The sequence below is a fragment of the Protopterus annectens genome, chromosome 6.part0, assembly GCF_019279795.1.
Source record: "Protopterus annectens isolate FY-2018-M chromosome 6.part0, PAN1.0, whole genome shotgun sequence".
Taxonomy (NCBI): Eukaryota; Metazoa; Chordata; order Ceratodontiformes; family Protopteridae; genus Protopterus; species Protopterus annectens.
Window position 1 is genome coordinate 1011392288 of NC_056737.1, and position 23861 is coordinate 1011416148.

A 23861-nucleotide genomic window follows, 5' to 3' on the forward strand; every position below is an offset into this window, starting at 1 on the left:
CTAGATTCTAATGAATGTGGCTACTACATGGATAAAATTGTGCTGGGCAGTTTGCCATTTGCACTTCTTTAGTAAGACTTATCATGGATGTTTGTCTGAACTGTGAATATGTAAGCTGGTTTTTGTAAATGTAGCAGAATGCCACATACAAACTTCAAAACATCCACTGGATGGAATTAGTTTAAAAACATAATATGAATAGCAGTGTTCCTCTAAAACAGACAAATATATGCTGTTTTAGTCAGAAAGGAGTCTGAATGAATTTGTGTTAATTAAAAAAATTATTCGATAAAAGAGGTATACAAGAAAGAAGGGCTACTGTCTGTTAATCAGAGAAGATAGACTCTCATAGAAGGTGAGTGCATGTGTGTGTCTATGACATCAGTCCTGGGTGAAGAGTTACAGTAAAGGCAAAACACTGAAAAATATTTTGAAGAAATATGAGCATCATTCTGTGAGGAAATCCAGCAGGAAGAAGGTACCTTTGAAACTGGTTTGAACTTTACAACTTACACGAGACACTGTGTCTATTTTCTGGATCTTCAACATAGCAGATAACTACATTTGTTTTACATCACAATGAACATACAAAAATATGTATATATAGCTATATATATATATATATATATATATATATATATATATATATATATATATATATGGATCTACTTCATATGATCGAAAGACCATTTGATCGAAACCCATTTGATCGAAAGTTCATTTGATCGAAAACCAGGATTCAAGGCATAAAACTGGGATTTGTCCCCCTCTCCAATGTCGTGCAACCCTGGAGTCAGTATATATAGTTAGGGGGGTGTGGAGGGGCGAAGCTCCCCACCCAGTTACCTTTAAAAGAAAAAATTAAACAAAAAGTACAAAATGTATATTGAAATAATCATATATGGACCAGAGTCACTCTATCGACTAGTCATTTTGTTGGCAGAGTTTAGAGTATGTGGATAAAATCAAGTGGATGTTTGGTCAAGTGTGTGGAAATCAATACTGCCTAACTTTTTAATGCATGCTAAACCTAACCTTAACCTTACTCCTGTCTTTAAACCTAAGCCAGGGCTGGATCCAGCACAAGGTCATCTAGGCAGCTGCCTAGGGCCTCGTGCTGACTGGAGGGCACAGTCAATCCTCTAACATTAGTTTTTTTTTTTATATATCTGATCAGTGTGTGTGTGTGTGTGTGTGTGTGTGTGTGTGTGTGTGTGTGTGTGTGTGTGTGTGTGTGTGTGTGTGTGTGTGTATCAGCTTGGAGACTTATGGAAGTTAGCACAAACAAGGAGAAAGAGGATACCTTTTCTGTTGAAGTTTTCACCTAAAGTGAGAGAGAGAGACTGTGTGTGTGTGTGTGTGTGTGTGTGTGTGTGTGTGTGTGTGTGTGTGTGTGTGTGTGTGTGTGTGTGTGTGTGTGCACCGTCCCATTTAGGGGCACTGTTTACTTAAGTGACTTACTCAGTCATTGTTACACAGACTCAAACACTGTACCTTAGGAATGGCAGGCAAGAAACTTAATCCTGCACACCAAATGCCAGACCTCCTTTAGTTTCTTTTCTTTTTTTTTGAGGTAAATCACTGAAAATTACAGGCTGTCAGTGCCAGCCATAGAGTTTCATACTTATATGGTTCATAAAATACATGTTGATGCAAAAATTGTTGTTCTGTTAACTTTTAAGTGATTTAGAATAGTGAGATATATTTATACCCTGACTTGACATGTCCTTGAGCAATTCACTAAACCAGAAAGTGCTTTGGGGGAAATCAGCAATTTGGGTTAGACTCCTCAGTGATACCCTGGACTGCAGGCGTAGAATGACCAAATGAGTTATGGTGTCCAAGAAGGAAAAGGACTGCATTAAAGAGTTGCATTATCATACAAGGCATGTCCTTTGGATGTGATCCTTGGTTTCCTTGTACTGTGAATTTTGACAGTGTAGTTATTATTAAGCTGTGAATAAATTTCACAGCATGAAATCTATCCCCGGGATTCATTAAACAAAAGTTTTTGTGCAGGAACAGTGTAGCCACTTCTGCACAGAATATGGCCATCGAGCGATTCAGGAGACAGCTGATCTGACGTGCACAAGCCTGCTGACACTGTTCCTGCATGGAAAGCCATGCAGAATGCTAATTATCTCATTTGCTGATGAAAACCATGCAAATGAGGTGAATTAGCAATTTAGGAAGCAGGCAGGCATCTGTGTAGGAACAGTGCTAGTTGCAGAAATGTGTTTCGTTACTAATCAAACACATTTCTGGAAATAGTAATATGGAAGCATGACAGCTCAAATAAAAGCATTTATCATAAACTTTAGGCATGCCAAAGGTCAAATATATGGGCATTGGCATGGGAAAGTGTTTAATTTAATGAAAAATCAAAGTATTTTTTTGGCCGATCTCGGCCGTTTAAGCATAGGACAGTAGCACTCAAACGGGATCATGCTGAAAATTAAAAAAAATGTAAAAACTCAGTTTCATGAGAAATCTGCATTTTGCCATTATAGTCAATGGCATGCAGAATCAAAACAGTACCAGGGAACACTGATTGTCAAGGGGAAAGGCTTCATGTCAGAGCAGTAACTATGGACTAAGGCAGTGAGTATGCAAATGAGGGCAAATTTACTGAATCACAAAATATTCTAGGTCCACACACTGTACCTAACCATGTAGGTACTAGAACAGGATAGTGTAGGCAGGAGGAAGAGCTAACATGAAAAGGGTGTGTGTCATGCTTGCTGTAAGCACATTGGAGCTCCGTTGCCTGGGTTTGTGCTTAGCTAAGCACAGCTAAGCAAGGAGGTGTGTCTGAGGCTGTAATGTCTTACACCATGAAATGAAGAGTGTGTTCACATCCAGGGAGGTCTAGTTCTGCTAAAATGTGTTTAACTTAGCTTAAGGGTGTGCGTGGTGCACACTGGGACTTAAAAAAACAACAAAAAAATAACAAAAAAGCAGAGATAGCAGCACTGTTTACATTTAGGCAGCGGGTTTCCGTGCCACACCTCAGGGCTTAAAAGGGGCGGAAATGGGAATGGGGAAAAGAAAAAAAAAGGGAAATAGCAAAATACAGTCACTCAAATACAAGTAAAATAGCTGGCAGGTGGAATGTCTCAAAGTCAGCCAATCACACAGGCAGCATGTGCAGCACACCACTATAAACTATATATCATAGTCAGCCAATCACACAGGCAGCATCTGCAGTACACCACTATAAACTATATATCATAGTCAGCCAATCACACAGGCAGCATCTGCAGCACACCACTATAAACTATATATCATAGTCAGCCAATCACACAGGCAGCATCTGCAGCACACCACTATAAACTATGTATCATAGTCAGCCAATCACACAGGCAGCATGTGCAGCAAACCACTATAAACTATGTATCATAGTCAGCCAATCACACAGGCAGCATCTGCAGCACACCACTATGAACTATGTATCATAGTCAGCCAATCACACAGGCAACATCTGCAGCTCACCACTATAAACTATGTATCATAGTCAGCCAATCACACAGACAGCATCTGCAGCACACCACTACAAACTATGTATCATAGTCAGCCAATCACACAGGCAGCATCTGCAGTACACCATTATAAACTATGTATCATAGTCAGCCAATCACACAGGCAACATCTGCAGTACACCATTATAAACTATGTATCATAGTCAGCCAATCACACAGGCAACATCTGCAGCACACCACTATAAACTATGTATCATAGTCAGCCAATCACACAGGCAGCATCTGCAGCACACCACTATAAACTATGTATCATATTCAGCCAATCATACAGGCAGCATCAGCAGCACTCCACTATAAACTATGTATCATAGTCAGCCAATCACACAGGCAGCATCTGCAGCACACAACTATAAACTATGTATCATAGTCAGCCAATCACACAGACAGCATTTGCAGCAAACCACTATAGACTATGCAAACACATTCCAGTCTGTTTTTTTCCCCCAAACTCTGCACCATAGGTGTACACATATGGAGGAATTTTAACTGACAAAACTAGCAAAAAATGTTAGGGGCTGCTGTTGCGTTGATCTATCAGTATGTGCAAGAAGCCGAGGGTGCTGAGGAGGATAATGCTGACAACCGACTCAGACCGAGGAGGAGGATAAGAGTGTTCAGACCCAGGGTAACCTACCAGGGGCTACATGATCTAGAGATAGTAGAGCACTACGGGGTGGACAGGGACATACTTCAGCAACTCATTGAGCTGTGCTGGCCTTGCCTCAGACCCAGAACCAACAGAGGGGAACCCATCCCACTGGATAACAAGGTATGTGTAGCCTTAAGAATACTAGCTACAGGTACTTTCCAAAGACCAACTGAGGATATCATGGGGGTCTCACATGCATCTGCATCCAGGATACTCCACCAGTTCCTGGATGCCATGCGAATACATGCAGCTGAGCACATTTACTTCCCCAGCATTCATGAGGAGAGGACCAGCAGTATGCACCTATTCCACTGTGTAGCAGAATACCTGGAGGTACTGGGTGCCATAGACTGCACGCACATCCACATTAAAGTACCACTTGTTGACCAGGGTATGGTCTAACTAAACCGCAAGGGGTTCCACTCCATCAACTGCAAGGTCGTGTGTGATGCCCAGGGCATTATGATGAATGTGTGTGCTGGCAGCCCTGGAAGCTATCACGACTCTGACATCTGGCATTTGTCACAACTGTATCAGGCATTTGCTAGTGCAGACATCCCATATAGCCATCTGGTGGGGGATGCTGGCTACGCACTGTAGCTGTGGCTGATGACACCCATCTGAAATGCATTCACACCCACACAAGAACACCATAATGAGGCACACGCACAAACTAGGATCATTATACAGCGTGTGTTTGGGATGCTCAAGTCACAGTTCCGCTGCCTTGACATATCAGGTGGAGCCTCGCAGTACTCTCCAGCCACATGTGCACATATGTTCATAATATGTGCCATGGTACGCAATATGATCCTGCAGAAACAGCTGCAGCAGGAACAAAACATGGAAGAGCCACACAGCCCCCCACCATTGCCAAAGTCTCCACCGGCACAGAAGGACTTGGAGGAGGAACATCCTGAGCCTGCCCATGTAGGCAGATGGAGGTGTGCTCAGTATGCCCTGTCCTTAGCAAAGAGGCAATGCATAGCACATACACTGACACTGTAGGGCCCGAGGGACTGATACCTTTCTCTGACTCGCGCACACAGTAAAATGGATGCCAAACATCACACCACCTATACCGTACCATGTATAGGCAGTGTATTGCATGCATCTGACATAGTCAGCCCTCAAGCACTGTCCTAACAACTGCCTCAGGCACAAGATAAGTCAGTCTTTTTAACAGTAAATGAATGGAGTAGAATATTCTGATAGCATATCTATGGTATTGATGCAAGCATGCAAGGGAATGGGGTGGCTTATTGGATAGCAGCAGACAATTGACAGCTCTGTGAGACACATGAAGTGTATGCCCAGTACTGGCTTACCCACACTATGTAGTACCACCCTAGTTGACAAATACCACTGCAGTATATGTGGTGAGCCAAATAACTGGGAGGTCATAGGTCACATGCATGGATGTCAAAGTGTGTCCCATACCCACCCCCAGCCTCATCCAGCAGATCAGCTGGAGATAACCATACAGAAATGTCTGACAAAGGCCCCCACATGGCATCATTCATGAAATTCCCACCTACAGACTTACACAGTGATATCACAGCAGTTCCGGCAGTGGCAGTATGGCTCTGAAAGGTAAGAAATTGGAAACAAAAATGTTTATGCCAGAACAATCTGACCTGTGGTCCATACTGTTATGCCTGTAGTCTCAAAGATAGGGCACACTACTATGCTAAATGGGACCAAAATGTTAAGCAAATATCAGCACAATCTCTGCAAATGTGCATTGTGTAAGATGTGTCACCTCCCCACCCATAGTCCTATAGAAATGCAGTAACATGTCCCCAGCCTTAAGCAGCATCCAATTGCCAACTAGAGTGATGGTGCAACATGAACAGAAAGCAATTATCAGTAACACCCTGTCAACTGACTGGTGCCATCCCAGGTGTGTCCACTGCTGGCAGCCTGGAAACATATGATCATCAGAATGCACTGCCTTGCTACAGGTGGCCTGCATCTGTCACACCTGGCCTACAGGCATCTGCCAAATGCCCATGCCTCACCCACAATGCCCTGTTAGGGAGTGTTATGGGGTCCATAACATCAACATAAAACAGTGTACAAAATGCAAAGAAAGGCCATGCTGTTAAATGCTAGGAGCAAACCTGCCAGCCTCAGAGAGCCAGAAATCTGGACAAAGCCATGAATAATGGGGTGATAAAGGTGCAAAGAGAAGGACACCTTTGAAATACTGCTCTAATAATGTTAGAAGGTTGATGGAATGATTGTATTAGCATGGAATATCTGAAGTGTATGAAATCTGAAACTGCAATGTCAACTGCCAGTAATATCCGACTTCAACCTTGAGTGACTTGCAAAACACGTTTCCTTGAAAAGCACACTCATTTGGGTAACCAACTAGATATACAAGTCATGAATTTGGACATTCTGCGATACTCTGTACAGTCAACAGGCAGGGCTAGGAGTCTAAACATGGGAATGCACTCATTGCAGGCAGTCCTAACTCTGGAAGATGGTGACATGTCTGCACCCACAGAACCCAATCCCATATCCATGGGGAGTAACACACCCTTCCCTGATCACTCATCCTATGCAACATCCTGACCCCAAAATGTGGCCAGGCAAGCCAAATAAGGTGGGCCATACATATATGTGAGACACACACACACATATACACACACACACACACACACACACACACACACACACACACACCTCCAGGCTGGTCAAACAGTCTGACACACACAAGACCCTCCAAGTGCAGTCAACCTTTGAGAAGATCCCTATGCAAAGTACTGGTAGCTATAGGCCAACATATTTGACCAAGGACACCCCCCCCCACACACATATCTTATCCCCTACAAATCTATCTGGAGCCTCCCTGTCAGCTTGATCCTGCCTGACTTATATTACCCAACCATAGACTGGAAATCAGACCATGCTAGAACAGAAATGCACAGATTCCACCATTGTAATATATCACTAAGGTGCTGGACCGTTTCCACGGCTCCAGCAATCAATTGGTTATAGGCACATCTCTCAAAAGACTGGATTGTGCAAGAATGCCTAGAATATGGCCCATAATATTGGTGTGTGCATCATCCATCCTGTATTCCTCTGGTAAATCATTGTGATGATCTGAGGAGGTATGTCACGAGGTACTGAAACAATACATGACAGTGTCAAATGTCATATATGTCAGATGTCGGCTAAACCAAACCCTGTAACCCTAGCAACCCATACATTACTGAGATAAATAGTCACAATCACCATATAGCCCATTGTCTCCACATTTTGAAAGGCTATCTCCAGATATCCTGCACCAATAGGTTGAGAGGTATGGCTGTAGCACAATACAGACCTGACTGGAGTACAACAATCCCTGGAATGGAGTCCCACATTTACTATAAAAGGTCACACTGGGCATGCTCATATACGTAGAGAATTGTCAGTAGGATCTAGGAATTAACAGGCCTTTCCCACCCAGTGCACTTCCTATTGCCCTACTTTAGCTGTCCTGAAGATATCTGTCACCATAGAAGTCCCTTTTGTCAGGCCTCAGCCCTATTAGCTCTGTGGCATGTGCAATAACTGTGTAACACTGATGTACAAATAACTAGTTAGGTAGGAGTCTTAATCTCAGTCCTGGCAAATGTAAAAGTGTGTGTGCGTTTATAAGTTAAAGCTTTTGGGTCCATTCAATGCCAGTACACTCCCCACTGCCCTACTTTAGCAGTCTTGTGGATAACAGTCACCTTAGAAGTCTCTTTCATCAGGCCTCAGCCCTATAAGCTCTGTGGTGTGTGTGATAACTGCGTAACACTATAGTACAAATAACTAGTTAGGTAGGAGTTATAATCTCAGTACTGAAAAATGTAAAAGTGTGTGTGTGTGTGTGTGTGTGTGTGTGTGTGTGTGTGTGTGTGTGTGTGTGTGTGTGTGTGTGTGTTTATAAAATAAAGATTTGGGATCCATTCAAACCCAGTATACTTCCCATTGCCCTACTTTTGCAGTCCTGCAGATAGTCACCTTAGAAGTCCTTTTCATCAGGCCTCAGCACTATAAGCTCTGTGACGTGTGGAATAACTGAGTAAAACTATAGTACAAATATCAAGGTAGGTAGGAGTTCTAATCCCAGTTGTAGCAAATGTGTGTATGTAAGTATGTATATATGTAGTTTAAATTATTTTGCGGCCTCTCTCACCCAGTACATCACCCACTGCCATACTTTACAAGGGTTGGTGATGTTCCTCACGTTAGAAGTACCTTTGGACAACATTCATCGTATAAGCACCGTGGTGTGTGTGATAAATGCATAACACTGTCATAGCAATAAATAGATAGGTAGGGGTTCTAATCTCAGTCCTGATAAGTGTGTGTGCATGTGTGTGTGTGTGTGTGTGTGTGTGTGTGTGTGCGCGTGTGTGTGTGTGTGTGTGTGTGTGTGTGTGTGTGTGTGTGTGTGTGTGTGTGTGTGTGTGTGTGTGTGTTTATAAGTTAAAGATTTGGGATTCAGTCAAACCCAGTATACTTCCCATTGCCTACTTTTGCAGTCCTGCAGATAACAGTCACCTCAGAAGTCCCTTTCATCAGGCCTCAGCCCTATAAGCTCTGTGATGTGTGGGATAACTGAGTAACACTATAGTACAAATATCTAGTTAGGTAGGAGTTCTAACCCCAGTTGTAGCAAATATGTGTATGTAAGTGTGTATATATGTAGTTTAAACTATTTAGTGGTCTCTCTCACGCAATACATCACCCATTGACATACTTTACAAGGGCTGGTGATATTCCTCACATTAGAAGTACCTTTGGACAACCTTCACTGTATAAGCAACCTGGTGTGTGTGATAAATGCATAACACTGTTGTAGCAATAAATAGATAGGTAGGGGTTCTTATCTCAGTCCTGGCAAGTGTGTGTGTGTTTGTGTGTGTGTGTGTGTGTGTGTGTGTGTGTGTGTGTGTGTGTGTGTGTGTGTGTGTGTGTGTATACGCATGTGCATGTGTGCGCGCACGTGTGTGTGCTCATGTGTGTGTGTGTGTGTGTGTGTGTGTGTGTGTGTGTGTGTGTGTGTGTGTGTGTGAACAGTATCCTGTCTGTGGGGGGATTGTTGTGTTTGTGTGAGAACCATATACATTGGGGGGGTGAGCTTAATTACTTTTTGCTGTTGCCCACCCAGTACAATTCCACATTACAAGGCCCACAGTTGTCATCCACTGTAGAGGGACCTGTAGACACTCTGCAGCCTTATAAGCATTGTGCCATGTGCAATAACTATGTGACAGTATGGAATAGATAACAAGATAGGCAGCCCATCTAATCACTGGATATCACTTCCCACTCAGGAATCATACATAAACACACTCAGGTAGGCAGCCACACCTACATCAGTAGGTGGCCTGCAAACTAGCTCACAGATAGAACCCATAGTGAGAAAGCAGCAGACTTCATGTCAGACTGCGGAACAGTTAAGGCTGGAGTCCCACAGGTTGTGGACCTGGGTCCCCTGATGTTTGGGATCCACACCTCTGAGGACCAGTCCAATACAAAGGCACCATGGCTGACAATGTTTGCAGATGACTACAAGGTGGGTGCTATTATTACCCCACCCCCCATGTGAGCTTGGCATCCTTCAAAAAGGCCTCTCTGAGATCTATGACTGTTGCCAGAATCCTGGACATAAGCTCAATGCCAGATGATGTGCCGCCATCTCCTTTGGGTGCAACATTGTTTCCATAAAGTAATACATTGATGGTAGTCCACTGAACACTGATGTTGGTATAAGGGAACTGGGAACACAGGTTGAAAGCGAGCTGCCCATTGACCATCACAATGCCACTGTGTTCCAAAAGTGCTTCCTTGTGTCACTTCTCCTGACTAAGGGTGTTGAATCTGGGAAGGAAAAGGACAGTGTTTCCCTGTACATACCAATCAGTAGGACAATCAATGTGTACTATGGCCCATTTACCATGTACCCCACTGGACACCTGCAACAACAGTAGAAAAAGGAAAGTGTTCCCTGTACTCTCCCCCTCAGTAGGTCAATCAATGTGTATGATAGCCTATTTACCATGTACCCCACTGGACACCTGCAAGAACCGGAGAAAAAGGACAGTGTTTCCCTGTACTGTCCCCTCAGTAGGACAATCCATGTGTACTATGGCCCATTTGCCTTGTACCCCACTGGACACCACCAACAACAGGAGAAAAAGGACAGTTTTTCCCTGTACTCTCCCCTCAGTAGGACAATCCATGTATATTATGGCCCATTTACCATGTACCCCACTGTACACCTGCAACAACAGGAGTGGCTGAAAATGTAACTTACAAAGAGGAGCTTAGGTACTATACATGTGCCCCATATGGACAGACTCCAACAACTCCAATGAATCTCTTTCTCATATTGGCTATTTAGGTGCAATCTCTGCCTGACATACACAGCCATATCTGTCCCAACCCTGTCAGGAATGCTACATCCATCCAAAGAAAGCAATCTATCCCCACAACATGCCCCAGATACCTCAACCCCATCTTCACAATCAACAGGACATGCTGGAGGGACAGGTTCACAATCAGAGACTGGCCACGCTATGGAATAGACGTCACATACATGTCAAGCAGAACACATGGCTGGCCCTCTTCAAGAGAAATCAGGAGGAGTGGATGAAGAATAGAATACCCACCCTGGGAATCACTCCAGTGACTATACTAAGTAGACACACTGGGAGTATCGTCAGGTGCCATGATGCCAGTGTATTCCAAAGGGCTAGCCTTGTAAAGCCTCCATGGCCATTTGCCACATACACACCTATGAATCTTTGAACCTATGGATCTCAGGACTGCCAAGTGTGTGTGTGTGTGTGTGTGTGTGTGTGTGTGTGTGTGTGTGTGCATTAGTGTTTATAAAAGTGTTTCTGAGTGTAAACATGTGGGTGAAAGTAGTTGGTGGCCCGTCTCACCCAGTACAACAACCATTACCATACCTTACAAGTGTTGTAGATGTTATTTACTATATAGGTACCTTAGGAGACTCCACAACCTATAAGCTCTGTGGTGTGTGTGGTAACTGCATAACACTATGATACCAATAACCACATAGCTAGGTGTTCTAGTATGAGTCCTGGCAAATGTACGTGTGTTTATTATTGTGCGTAAGTGTGTATATGTGTAGGTTACAGTATTTTGTGTCCTCTCTCACCCAGTACATCACCCATTGTCATAATTTGCAAGGCCTGGTGATGTCCCTCACCTTAGAAGTACCTTTGGACAGTGTCACCCCATAACCACGTGGCACATGCGATAAATGTATAACAATGTAGTAACAATAAATGGATAGGTAGGGGTTCTAATCTCAGTCCTGGCATATGTGTGTGAGAGAAGAGTATCTTGAGTTTGTGTGAGAACAACATCCATTTGATGGGCATGTTTTCATATTTTATGCCATGGTACTCACAGTACACATTTCCAGGTCTACTGTATGAGGTCCATTGTTCACATCAATCGTAGTGGTATCTGTAGACGCTTTTCAGCCCTATAAGCCCTGTGCAACAGTATGGAATAGTATACTATGAATAACAAGATAGGTTGGTCTGCTAATATCAGTAATGGCAAGTGTGTGTGTGTGTGTGTGTGTGTGTGTGCGTGTGTGCGTGTGTGCGTGTGTGCGTGTGTGCGCATTGGTGTGTATAGTAGTGGCTGTGAGTGTGTAGACTTGTATGTGACACTATTATGAGTACTCTCACACCCAGTACAGCCACCATTGCCATACCCCACAATGCCCCATGATGTTATTCACCTTACAGGTACCTTGTAACACTCATCACACTAGTAGTCCTGTGCCAGCTGCAATAACCGCATAATAGTGTGGTACCACAACTTGATGGGTAGGTGTTCCAAACACAACTCTGGCAACTGTGATCCTGTGCATGCATGTGTGTGTGTGTGTGTGTGTGTGTGTGTGTGTGTGTGTGTGTGTGTGTGTGTGTGTGTGTGTGTGTGTGAACAGCATTCTCTGTGTGTTTGGTCGACACAATATCCTCTGAGGTTGAGGGCGTTAGCAATCTGATGTGTGTTCCACCTACCACACTTACCATCGTCCACTCTACTAGAACTGATATCAAGCACCATAGACTTAGATCCAACCCCTCAACCCTATAAGCTGTGAGGCACATGCAAGAACTGTTTCAAAGACCTGGGAAATTTGTGCAGATACAACTGTACCTCAGCAATGACATGGTCATGTGTTACAGAACTGCCATACCCCTCGTTGGTGATGTCTGCAGGGACACATCTTGCTGACACACAGACACCTCGAACACAGAGTACAGCATGTGAGAACACATTTGCTTAGTGTTACTAACACCAATAATCCATTATAGCTGAAAAGGTACACACACATACTCTGATGTGCAGCCATTACAAATGCCAGATGACAACACCTTACATAGCATTAAATAGCTACTCTCGACTAAAGTATCCCTGTGCATCAGACCCATATTAGCATGTCCCAGTATTAATGGTATGGATGGCAGGGATGTGGCACAGGTATCATCATATGCACAGGGTGTTGTGTGGGTTTGCCAGAAGAGAAGCCGAGGCTGGGCCATACAGTTGGCATCATGTGTGTGTGTGTTTGGAGGGTATTCATTAAATGGGCTGTGTAGGGGTGGTGTGTGTCTGCTGGTGACTTGCCTGATGGTGATGTGTGTATGTTTTTATGCAAACAGTCAGGCCATGTGGGCACACTACACAGGGGTATTTTGGACAGCTGTGGGCAGTACATGGCAGGGTGTACAGTTCACTGTCTCTGGCCATGGACAAGGGAACTGGGCCTGCCAAGGGTATCACCGGCACCACCAGGGCCAAGTCCAGATGTAGTACTACTCCCTGATGGTGACTGCTGCCTGCTAGATCTGCATCCCTGTTGTGACCAGTCAGGATCACGTGCCCATGGTCTGCTGTGTCATGGCATGGAGAGCACACCCCCTTCAATAGTGCTGGTGGTACTGCCAGTATGAAAACATGATGGTGCATGGCCACGTAGACCCTCAGATGATTGTGGTGCTGTCCTACATCCATGTGGCTGTTGGCCATCGTCTGCCAAAATATCAAGCACAGATATTCCATGGTCGAGGAGTGCCAAGGTCTCACCCCACCATCTATCCATGACCTCAGTATGCTCATGGATGGCTGCAGTGAATTCACGAATATCGGCATGGACACCAGGGATGTACTCATCCATGACCCTGCATATATGTCTGGTGTTACGTTCATTATGTGCCTGTGCCTCCATGATGGCCCAAAACATGCGTCTGATGACTGCTGCTGTGGCACTTGCAACAGGGGGATGACAGTCTGCAGGCCTCCTCCAAGCATCCCTGTCCATCTGCCTGTGTCGGACCTCACCAGCACTCTGGTTCATAGGTTCATAGTTTCATAGGTTGGTACTAGGCTATCAGCCCTAGGGCCTATACAAGCCTAGCCATAACAATTCCCTGGCTATTTCTTCCCACATTATTTACTTTCCTGGACCCCTGTCTAGCAGGGCGACTGACGTAATCCCTGGGGTGAATTTCCTTTCTCCCATCCAATCGTCAAGGTTCCTCTTGAAGAGGTCCAAAGAGGCACTCTGCTTGACATGTATGGGCAATCTATTCCAGAGTCTGGGGAGTCTCTGGGTCAGGAACCTATCCCTCCAGCATGTTTTGTTTATTGTGATGACAAGGTTTAGATCCCTGGAGCGTGTAGCTCTGAGGGATTGGGATTTCTTTAAGTGTAGCATGTCCAACAGCTCTGGGTTTGACATGGCCTTGTATGTTAAGCAGAGATCGCCTCTGAGTAGGCGATATGCGACAGAGTACAGCTGGAGTTTTTAAGGCGGTCAGCGTAGGGCATCTGCTTTAGGCCTGTGATTCTTTTAGTGAGGTATTTCTGAGGCCTTTCCAGTTGTTGCAGATGTCTTGAGAGGTACATACCAAATGGGGTGTTGTATTCTATAATGGGTCTAATGAGGGATGAGTACAGTGGGACAATGACCTCCTTTTTTCTGGATGAAAAGCCCTTTGTGATGAGGTGTGCCACATAGAAGGATTTCCTGACTGTTGTGGCGATGTAGTTATCGAAGGTGAGACCACTGTCCACCTGTGTCCCTAAGTCTCTTATCACACTTTCTGTGTTTAGTGTACTGCCACCTATATGGTAATTCATGGATACATGTTTTTCCCAAAGGGATAACAATACATTTCTTGGCATTGAGCTTGAGCCCATGGCTCTGGCACCAAGCATCTCTTTCTGTAAGGCCCTTTTGTAGAGTATCCACATAATTTGGGGATTCAATAATGGCTCCCAGTTTGCAGTCATCTGCAAACTTTGTTAGCCAGAGTCCCTTAGTGTTGACCTGTACTTCAGAGAAGTAGATGCCAAACAAGAGCGGCCCCAGGACTAAACCCTGAGGTACTCCACTTGTCACTTGTCTGGAGCTGGATTTGGAGTCGGCTACTTTTACAGTGTGGGTTCTATCAGTAAGCCATTTAGCAACCCATTGGGTGACATAAGGATTAATACCCAACTTACTAAGTTTATCTTATATTTCCAGAGTGGGGGATGGTGTCAAAGGCCTTGGCAAGGTCTAGATAGGCTGTGTGGACCACCTTACCCTTGTCCATGGCTCTGGAGACTGATTCAAAGAAGTCAATCAGGTTCAGGAGACAAGATCGGCCCTTCACAAACCCAAACTGGGTGGGGTCCAGTGTTTGAAGGTTGCCAATGTCTTTGTTTATAAGTTCCATGATAATACGCTCCATGGCCTTGCAGATAAGGCTTGTCAGACTGATGGGATGGTAGTTTCCGGGATCCAAGGTGGATCCCCTTGTGGATTGGGATAACTGTAGCTCTGCGCCACTCAGTGGGCATGAAACCTGAGGTGAGGCTATGATTAAACATGACACTTAGGTGAGGTGCCAGTTCATATTGTAGTTCATGCAGTACACAGCCGGGATGTCATCTGGTCCCATGGATGCTGTATTATTGGCTTTAGAGAGTGAGTTTTGTACCTGTGTGGCCGTTATTACTGGAATTTGGCAATCTTCAGTATTGAGATGGGCCATTTAGGGGGTGAGAGGGGGGTGAAGTTGGCACTGAATCGATCTGCCAGGATATTGGCAATATCCTTTGGATCAGTATATTTATTGCCATTCTGTTTTAGCTCAGAGCAGATCTGAGCATTGCCATTTAGATTCTTGACATAGTTATAGAATGCTTTGTGGTTGTCTTTGGAATCTTTGGCAATTTTATTTTCATAACTAGCTTTGGAGGATTTTATGAGGCATCTCAGTTTATTACTGAGGCTAGTAAGGGAGTTTTTTTCATCCTGGGATTTTCCTCTTTTCTGCAAAAGTTTCTTCCTTTTGTTGTAAAGTTTGTTTATGGCAGGGGACCACCAGATTGGCTTCCTTTTTTTGGATGAGAGCATTTTGGTTCTATTTGGGATGGCACGATTCATGCATGAGTAGATGTGCTCGTACAGTGCCTTAGTGTAGGATTCAGCAGTTGAACTTTCAGTTCCCGTCTGCATGGGTGTCATGAAGTTTGTCACTTCTGACTTGAGTAGCATGAAGTTGGCTTTGGAGAAGTTTTTTATGGTGGTTTCTTTACTGGGGGGTGGGGTATGTCTAGTGCCTGCACCCTCACTTGCCATCATCACCATAGTAGCCTGTTCCATGCCACCACCCTCTAACTGTCCATTATCTGTAGCCACTGGTGATGGAGTGTGTGTGGGCATTGTGACTGTGTGCGTGGATGGGGTTGAGAATAGTGGGATGCCAATCGATGGCACAGATTCAGCCCTTGACAACCCCACTTATGCCTCAATATGAGTATCATCATGGTCAGAGTCTGCAGAGGCACTGACATCAGTATCAGAGTGTGAGGGACAGCAGCCACCATGTCCACCTGTGAAGGAAAAACATATACAAATTACTACCAGAACTATAAGGTTTGGTGGTACACACACACACACACACACACACACACACACACACACACACACACACACACACACACACACACACACACACGCACACACATACAGGTGAGGTGTCTCAAAGGCATTAAACAGACCTCACATTAGCCTACTGGGCTACATTCACAACACACAGTCAGACAATAATATACACACTCTGGACAGACCCTCAGAATCATGCAGTGCAGCCCTTTCCAATTATCGTTACTACTAATATACACCTGTGGGATACGTGATTAGTGTTAGTAGGTGAGGGCCTTTCACCTAGCACACACTGCACCCATGTAAATTATTGTTGTTCACTTGTATAGCAATGTGGCAACTCCTACTGTATACCTCCCAACTGTACAGGATTTTGCTGAATGTCTACATGTGTGGCTCATATGTTTGGTCTATTCCTCATAATTTCTGTGTTTGTCTGATACATTATTGGGTTGAGCTGTGGATTGGTGCCACTAATTAATGTCCTAATTTGAGGTACAGACTGCATAACCTGCAGTACATGTATTTTAAAACAAAGCCGGTTACTCAAACAACTTTCCAAGCTTACAGTGGTTATAGTAATTGTACACACACCTGTTAACAACTCAGATTTTTGTGATATATCACATGACACCTCAGAAATCAGGTCATAATATTGCCATAATTTCATATGACATATAACCTGTTCAATCCAACTGAAGAACATACACATCAGTTACAGGTAACATGGTAAATGAAATAGGTACAATAGGCTGGTTGAATGAGTGTGCACACCCTTAAAGTAATACTCTGTTAAAGCACCTTTTGATTTAATCACAGCATGCAGTCCTCTTGGGAAGGTGTCTATCAGCATGGCACATCTTGACTTGCTAATGTTTGCACACCTCTCTTGCAAAACACCTCCAACTATGTCAGATTGCAAGGGCATCCCCTGTGCACTGCCCTCTTCAGGTCACCCTACATATATCGTATTGGATGTAGGTGTGGGCTCTGACTCGGCCAGTGCAGAACATTGCATGTGCTCTAGTGAAGCCATCCTTTTGTTGATATGGATGCATGGTTTGGGCCATTGTTGTGTGGAAAGGTGGAATTCCTCACCATCCACAGCTATGTGGCAGACACCAGAAGGATTGGAGCCACAAGAGACCAGTGTTTGGAACTGTTCATTCTCCCCTCTAACTTGGTTATAGCCCCAGTTCCAGCTTGTGAACAGCAACCCCAAAGAAGACACTGCCATCACCATGCTTCACCATGGGGTGGTGTTGTTGTGGTGATGTGCAGTGGTGTTATTGTTCCAAACCCACCTGTCAGAATTGTGGCCAAAGAGTTCAACCATGGTCCCATATTACCATAACACATTTCTCACTTGCTTTTTGAAGACCTGATGTATTGTTTTCAGAATTTTACCAGGCCGGATATTATTTGGTGTGAAGAACTTCTGCCATCTTCCAACCCTACCCTATAGGCAGGAGATATGGAGACCATAGAAGATGTTGTGGCATGTATTACACACCCAGTACTTGCCGGAGATTCCTGCTACTCCTTCACTGTTGCCGTAGGGCTCCTTACAGCCTCCCTGGCCAGTTTTGGTCTTGTAGTCTCATAGACTTTGGTGGGATGTCCACGTCTTTGCAATGTCACTGTAGCCCCATATTTTCACTGCCTTTTGATGGCTGTTTGCACTGTGTTCCATGGTATGTGCAATGCTGTGGAAATATTTTGGTACCCTTATCCAGGCTGATACATCTCAAACATGTCGTCCCTTAGCAGCTTCATCAGCTCTATGTAAACCATGACTGCTGCTGTAGCAGGCAACTGGGAATATGTTAGGATAATCCTGGTAGGACAGGTGACCATTATTTGCTGTTAATCAAAGAGTCTCTGTAACTGATGGCAGGTGTATACCCAATAAGATGTACTGCTGTAGTTATATTGAAAGCAGTCTCAACACAGTAGTAGCTTCAGCCTTTGCACACCTATGCATCTAGGTTGTTGTACTATTGTTATGTGTCATTATTGTTCCCCTAACAGATTTGTTTGCTTTACAACTGAATTGTACAGGTTATAGGTCACATGAAAGGTTGCCAGTATTCTGAAATTGTCTATTGTGTTCTCATTTTTGCATATCACAAATATCTGGCATTCTAACAGGTGTGTACACCATTTATATGCATTGTATACCATTAAGTTATACAATATGACCCTAGTTTTGGGCCTTTGTCCCCCCATTTTGTCAGTCTTTGTCCAGATGTCCTTCAATGGCAGGTTGTGAGGTATGCTACAAATATGTGACATCTCCTGCAAATAGGCCCCTGTGATGACCACCGTGATGTAATGCAGTAAACACCACCACAAGTGAACATGCAGTTATTGCCAAATGGCTGAGTGTAACAGTTCTGTGCACAGTCAAATGCATTAACTTTAGCATGTCTGGGGTACTGGTGAGCCACAACAGGAAAATACCATACTTACTGGCTTCAGGCGGCTGTCCCATGTGCAGACCAGAGGGACCTATGTAGTTGTAAGGGAGAGGTATTGTTAGCAGATTCACATTAGGCATTGGTACAAGATGAACGCTATGTTCCTGCACAGGCACAGTGCACACTATGATATTACACAATTTGCTGTCCTTCACCATAGATGTGCACTTGTGCGCATTACTAAACCCCACCCACTAATCCATTTTGCACTGACATAGGCATCTAGAGGCTCTATAGAAGACAGTTTAAATGCTACCTCATTACATTGATGTGCACTTTAGCCTTACCTTTATGCTCCACGCCTGTTATCTGGGTGTCACCCACATCCACGACTGCTATTTCCTGTGTTTCAGTTTTTGTGGGGGATACGCCATGGTTGGCAAGGGGCTCCTCTGTTGCCGTAAGTGGGGCCTGTATGACTGTCCCCCACCGGTAGCAGTATGGTCCCTCACTACAGCAGCAGCCCTTTGCCAGGCACGATGTATCATGCTTATTATACTACCCATGTCTGTGTACTCATGCTTATTATACTACCCATGTCTGTGTACTCATGCTTATTATACTACCCATGTCTGTGTACTCATGCTTATTATACTATCAGTGTCTGTGTACTCATGCTTATTATACTACCCATGTCTGTGTACTCATGCTTATTATACTACCCATGTCTGTGTATTCCTGCTTATTATACTACCTGTGTCTGTGTACTCATGCTTATTATACTGTCCATGTCTGTGTACTCATGCTTATTATACTACCCATGTCTATGTACTCATGCTTATTCTACTACCCATGTCTGTGTACTCATGCTTATTCTACTACCCATGTCTGTGTACTCGTGCTTATTATACTACCCGTGTCAGTGTACTCATGCTTATTATACTACCCATGTCTGTGTACTCATGCTTATTATACTACCCATGTCTGTGTACTCATGCTTATTACACTACTCATGTCTGTGTACTCATGCTTATTATACTACTCATGTCTGTGTACTCATGCTTATTATACTACCCGTGCCTGTGTACTCATGCGAATTATACTACTCGTGTCTGTGTACTCATGCTTATTATACTACCTGTGTCTGTGTACTCATGCTTATTATACTACTCATGTCTGTGTACTCATGCTTATTATACTACCCATGTCTGTGTCAAGGCAATGACACAACCAATAGCTGTAGAGGTGTAACTATGTTAGATGCACAGAAACTAAGGCTACACACATGTACAACATGTACAGCTTATTTACCTGACGTTTTGCATCCCATGTCATTTGTTATGAGGCAGCCAGTTACGCCTACCCATACATACATATACACAGGTAATACCTGCTATACATTTCTGTTATATGTCTCTATGGCACACTGTAATGACAGTCTTGCTGCTCAGTCATGTCAACCTGTTAGGGCAGGACATCTGTAGGACAATGCACATGCATGGTGGGCTATGGGCCACAATTAGTGACACTTTTTTCATATTGCTGTAAAACACATATGTCATTTGATAGTACAGTAGCCTTTGCATTCGCAGACATACCCTGGAGGATGTCTGACTCTCATATGGCAGGCAGAGAGGAGAAAGGCTAGAGGTGTGGTAGTGTAGTGAGGGTAGGAACTGTTAATGTTGTGAGTATGACTGGTATGGGGATAGAGCTAGCTGATATGCTGTACAGAGAAAAGGTGGGTATATTGTATGTGCCAGAGACCAGATGGAAGGGATGTAAAGCTGTGTGTATCAGAGTCAGGTACAAATAGTTCATTGTGTGTATGGGAGGGGAACTGGTGTAGGGGTTAACCTGAAGGAACATTATGCCAAGAGTGTTTGTGGAGGTGATAAGAGTGTCAGGTAGAGTGATGTTTAGGAGGCTGGGAATTGATGGTGTAATGATGACAGCTGCTAGTGCATATGATCTGCTAATTGCGTGTGTGATGGATGAGACAGATGTACTTTGGTGTGGTTGGATGACATGGTGATGAGTGTACCCAAGGGTGAGAGTGCGGTGACTGGAGCAGATTTCAATGGGTATGTTGGTGAAGGGGACAGAGGGGATGCAGAAGTGATGTGTAGGTATGGTGTTAAAGGAATGCCGAAGGTGAGATGGTGGTGGAGTTTGCAACAGAGGTTGGACATGGCTGTGGTGAATACATAGTTTTACAAGACCGAGGAGCATAGGGTGACATACAAGAGTGGAGGAAGATGCACACAGGTGGATTATCTCCTATGCAAGTGGGCCTGTTTGAAGGGGATTGGTAACTGTAAAGTGCTGACAGGGGAAATTGTAATTAGGCAGCATGGAAAGTTGGTCTGTGGGATGATGTTAGTGATCAAGAAGAGGGGGAGGAGTGTGATGTCAGCACCATGGATCAAATGCTGGATACTGAGAAAGGGTGATTGTGAGGTTGAGTTCAGGGAAGAGTTAAGATAGGCAATGGGTGGCAGTGAAGACTTAGCAAATATCTGGGTAACTACATCCAAGCTAGTAAGGGAGATGAGTAGAAAGGTGCCTGGTGTGACATCTGCACAGGGGAAGGAGGACAAGGAGACCTGGTGGTGGCATGAGGAAGTACAGGGGAGTATACAGAGAATGAGGTTGGCCAAAGAGAAGTGGGATTGTCAGACAGATGAAGAAAGTAGACGTGTATAGGGAGATAGGGTGCATGGCAGAGAGTGGTGGCAAAGGCTGAGGATGAGGCATCTGAAGGGTAGCATGTAAAATACTGAAAACCATTTTAGTACAGAGGGCAAGCCCCCTTTATCCTTCATGTGGGGGACTGTGCTCCCCACACCCCCTGCTAATTATATATACCAACTCCAAGATAGCACAACAGTGAAGAAGGAGCAAATTCCATCTTTCAGTATTTTGAGTTTTCAGTATTTTGGGATTCAGTCTTTTGGTTTTTCAGTCTTCTGAAGTAAATCCAGATATAGATATATACAACATAGGCAGGTAGATTTATTGACCATTAGGGATGTACAGAAAAGGTATGACCAACATCTTTTAAACATGGCCAGAAAAGTAGTTTTTCAACTCAGGAATAAATTATTATAAACTATTACAATATAGAGAAAGGGATTTTATTCACTCAGTAGACAGATGCATCCAATGTTTCTGTTATCAAGCTCATTTTAGAACAAGCTAATCTGGCTGCCCCTTTTACTGTCCATAAATGTGCCTCTAGCCTTTAATACAGCATGATTAATGAGATGGTGAGCACTGGCTGATTCTAACAAATGTGTCAAGAAAAAATACAGAAAAACTATGATGGTTTTGGCAAATCACTGTTTTTCTTTCTGATGTACACAGCCAAGTCAGCAGTGACTAGGCAATTGTAACAGTTATGCCTCACATCCTGAAATATGCTTCAGCTATGTATGGACTAAGTTAAACCCATGGAAGACTGGAATCCTCAAACCTCAGTCCACCAAAAAATGGTAGAAAAAAAACATTTTAAGAATTTTGTGCAGGGTGCACCACCTACTTGGGGGCACCCACACACCCCAAGCTTATGTTTACCAACTCCATGGTTGCACCAACTCAAAGAAGGGGGGAAATTCCCCCTAAAAGAGTATCACTGCCAAGGCAAATCACTGACACTGATTTTCTATGGAGGAACTCCGATCTTTAGTAGGTTGAATTTCGGGTAAATGATGCTCAAGAATTCAGTCTTCATCCAGGTGTAGGTTACACCTGAAATATCCATGCACCTTCCCAACCATAGGTTATACCTTAAATGTCCACGCATCTTCCCAACCATAGTCTACACCTGAAATATCCATGCACCTTTCCACCTATAGGCTACACCTGAAATATCCATGCACCTTTCCAACCATAGGTTACACCTGAAATATCCATGCATCTTTCCACCTCTAGGCTACACCTGAAATATCCATGCACCTTGCCAACCATAGGTTGCACCTGAAATGTCCATGCTTCTTTTGTCCTGTTGGTTACACCTAAAATATACATGCACATTTCCACCTATAGATTACAACTGAAATATCCATGCACCTTCCCACCCATAGGTTACACCTGAAACATCCATGCACCTTTCCTCCTATAGGATACATCTGAAATATCCTTGCACCATCCCAACCATAGATTATACCTGAAATATCCATGCAAATTTTTTACCTATAGGCTACACCTGAAATATCCATGCACATTCTGTCCTGTAGGTTACACCTAAAATAAACATACACATTTCTACCTATAGATTAACCCTGAAATATACATGCACCTTTCCACCTATAGGTTACACCTGAAATATCCATGCACTTTTCCATCTATAGGTTACACCTGAGATATCTGTGCACCTTTTCACTTGTAGTTTACATCTGAAATATCCATTCAATTTTTCCACTTATAGGTTACACCTGAAATAACCATGCACCTTTCCACCTGTAGGTTACACCTGAGATATCCATGCACCTTCCCATGTATAGGCTACACCTGAAATATCAATGCACCTTTACACCTATAGGTTACACCTGAAATATCTGTGCAGCGTTCTACCTATAGTTTACACCTGAGGTATTCATGTACCTTTTCATCTATAGGCTACACCTGAAATATAGATGTACCTTGGGAGTGCATTGACAGCAAGCAACATGCTTGCCTTATGCTCATATTTGCAGTGTCACTATGTGTCTTGTTCTCCCTACATTTGATCACTGAGCAACTAATCATGTTTTTTGAAAAACTTTTGTACTTTTCTAGAATAATCTGTACACCTTGATGTAACTCTTTTGGTCAAATACACATCCTATGTATATCACAGTGGTGTTTCTTAGTCCTATTGGGGTCACAGTTTGTGTGAAAATACTGTGCACTTTTATATATCACACTCTCCCAGATTTACTATTTTGCCATGCAGGACTAGCTTAGTCCTGCACAGAGGCGGCCATTTAGGAGCAGGACGGCAGCGCACCATGCATATTAATGAGGTGTACTGCCTGAGCTCCTAATCTTACACAGAGCATGTAAGAGTGCAGGGGGCATGTCTGAGAGCAGAGGTCTCAGAATATACATGACCCAGCAATGAAGAACAGCAGACAGGGCTAAGAAATGAGCAAGACTGCTCATAGGTGCCCGCATATCCCCACCAACAGTTCCCCTCGTGTACAACAGCAAGTATACAGAAATAAAACAAACAAACCCTTTTTTTTCAAAAATCTGATTAAATCTAATCATAGGTGCACGGGTGTGCC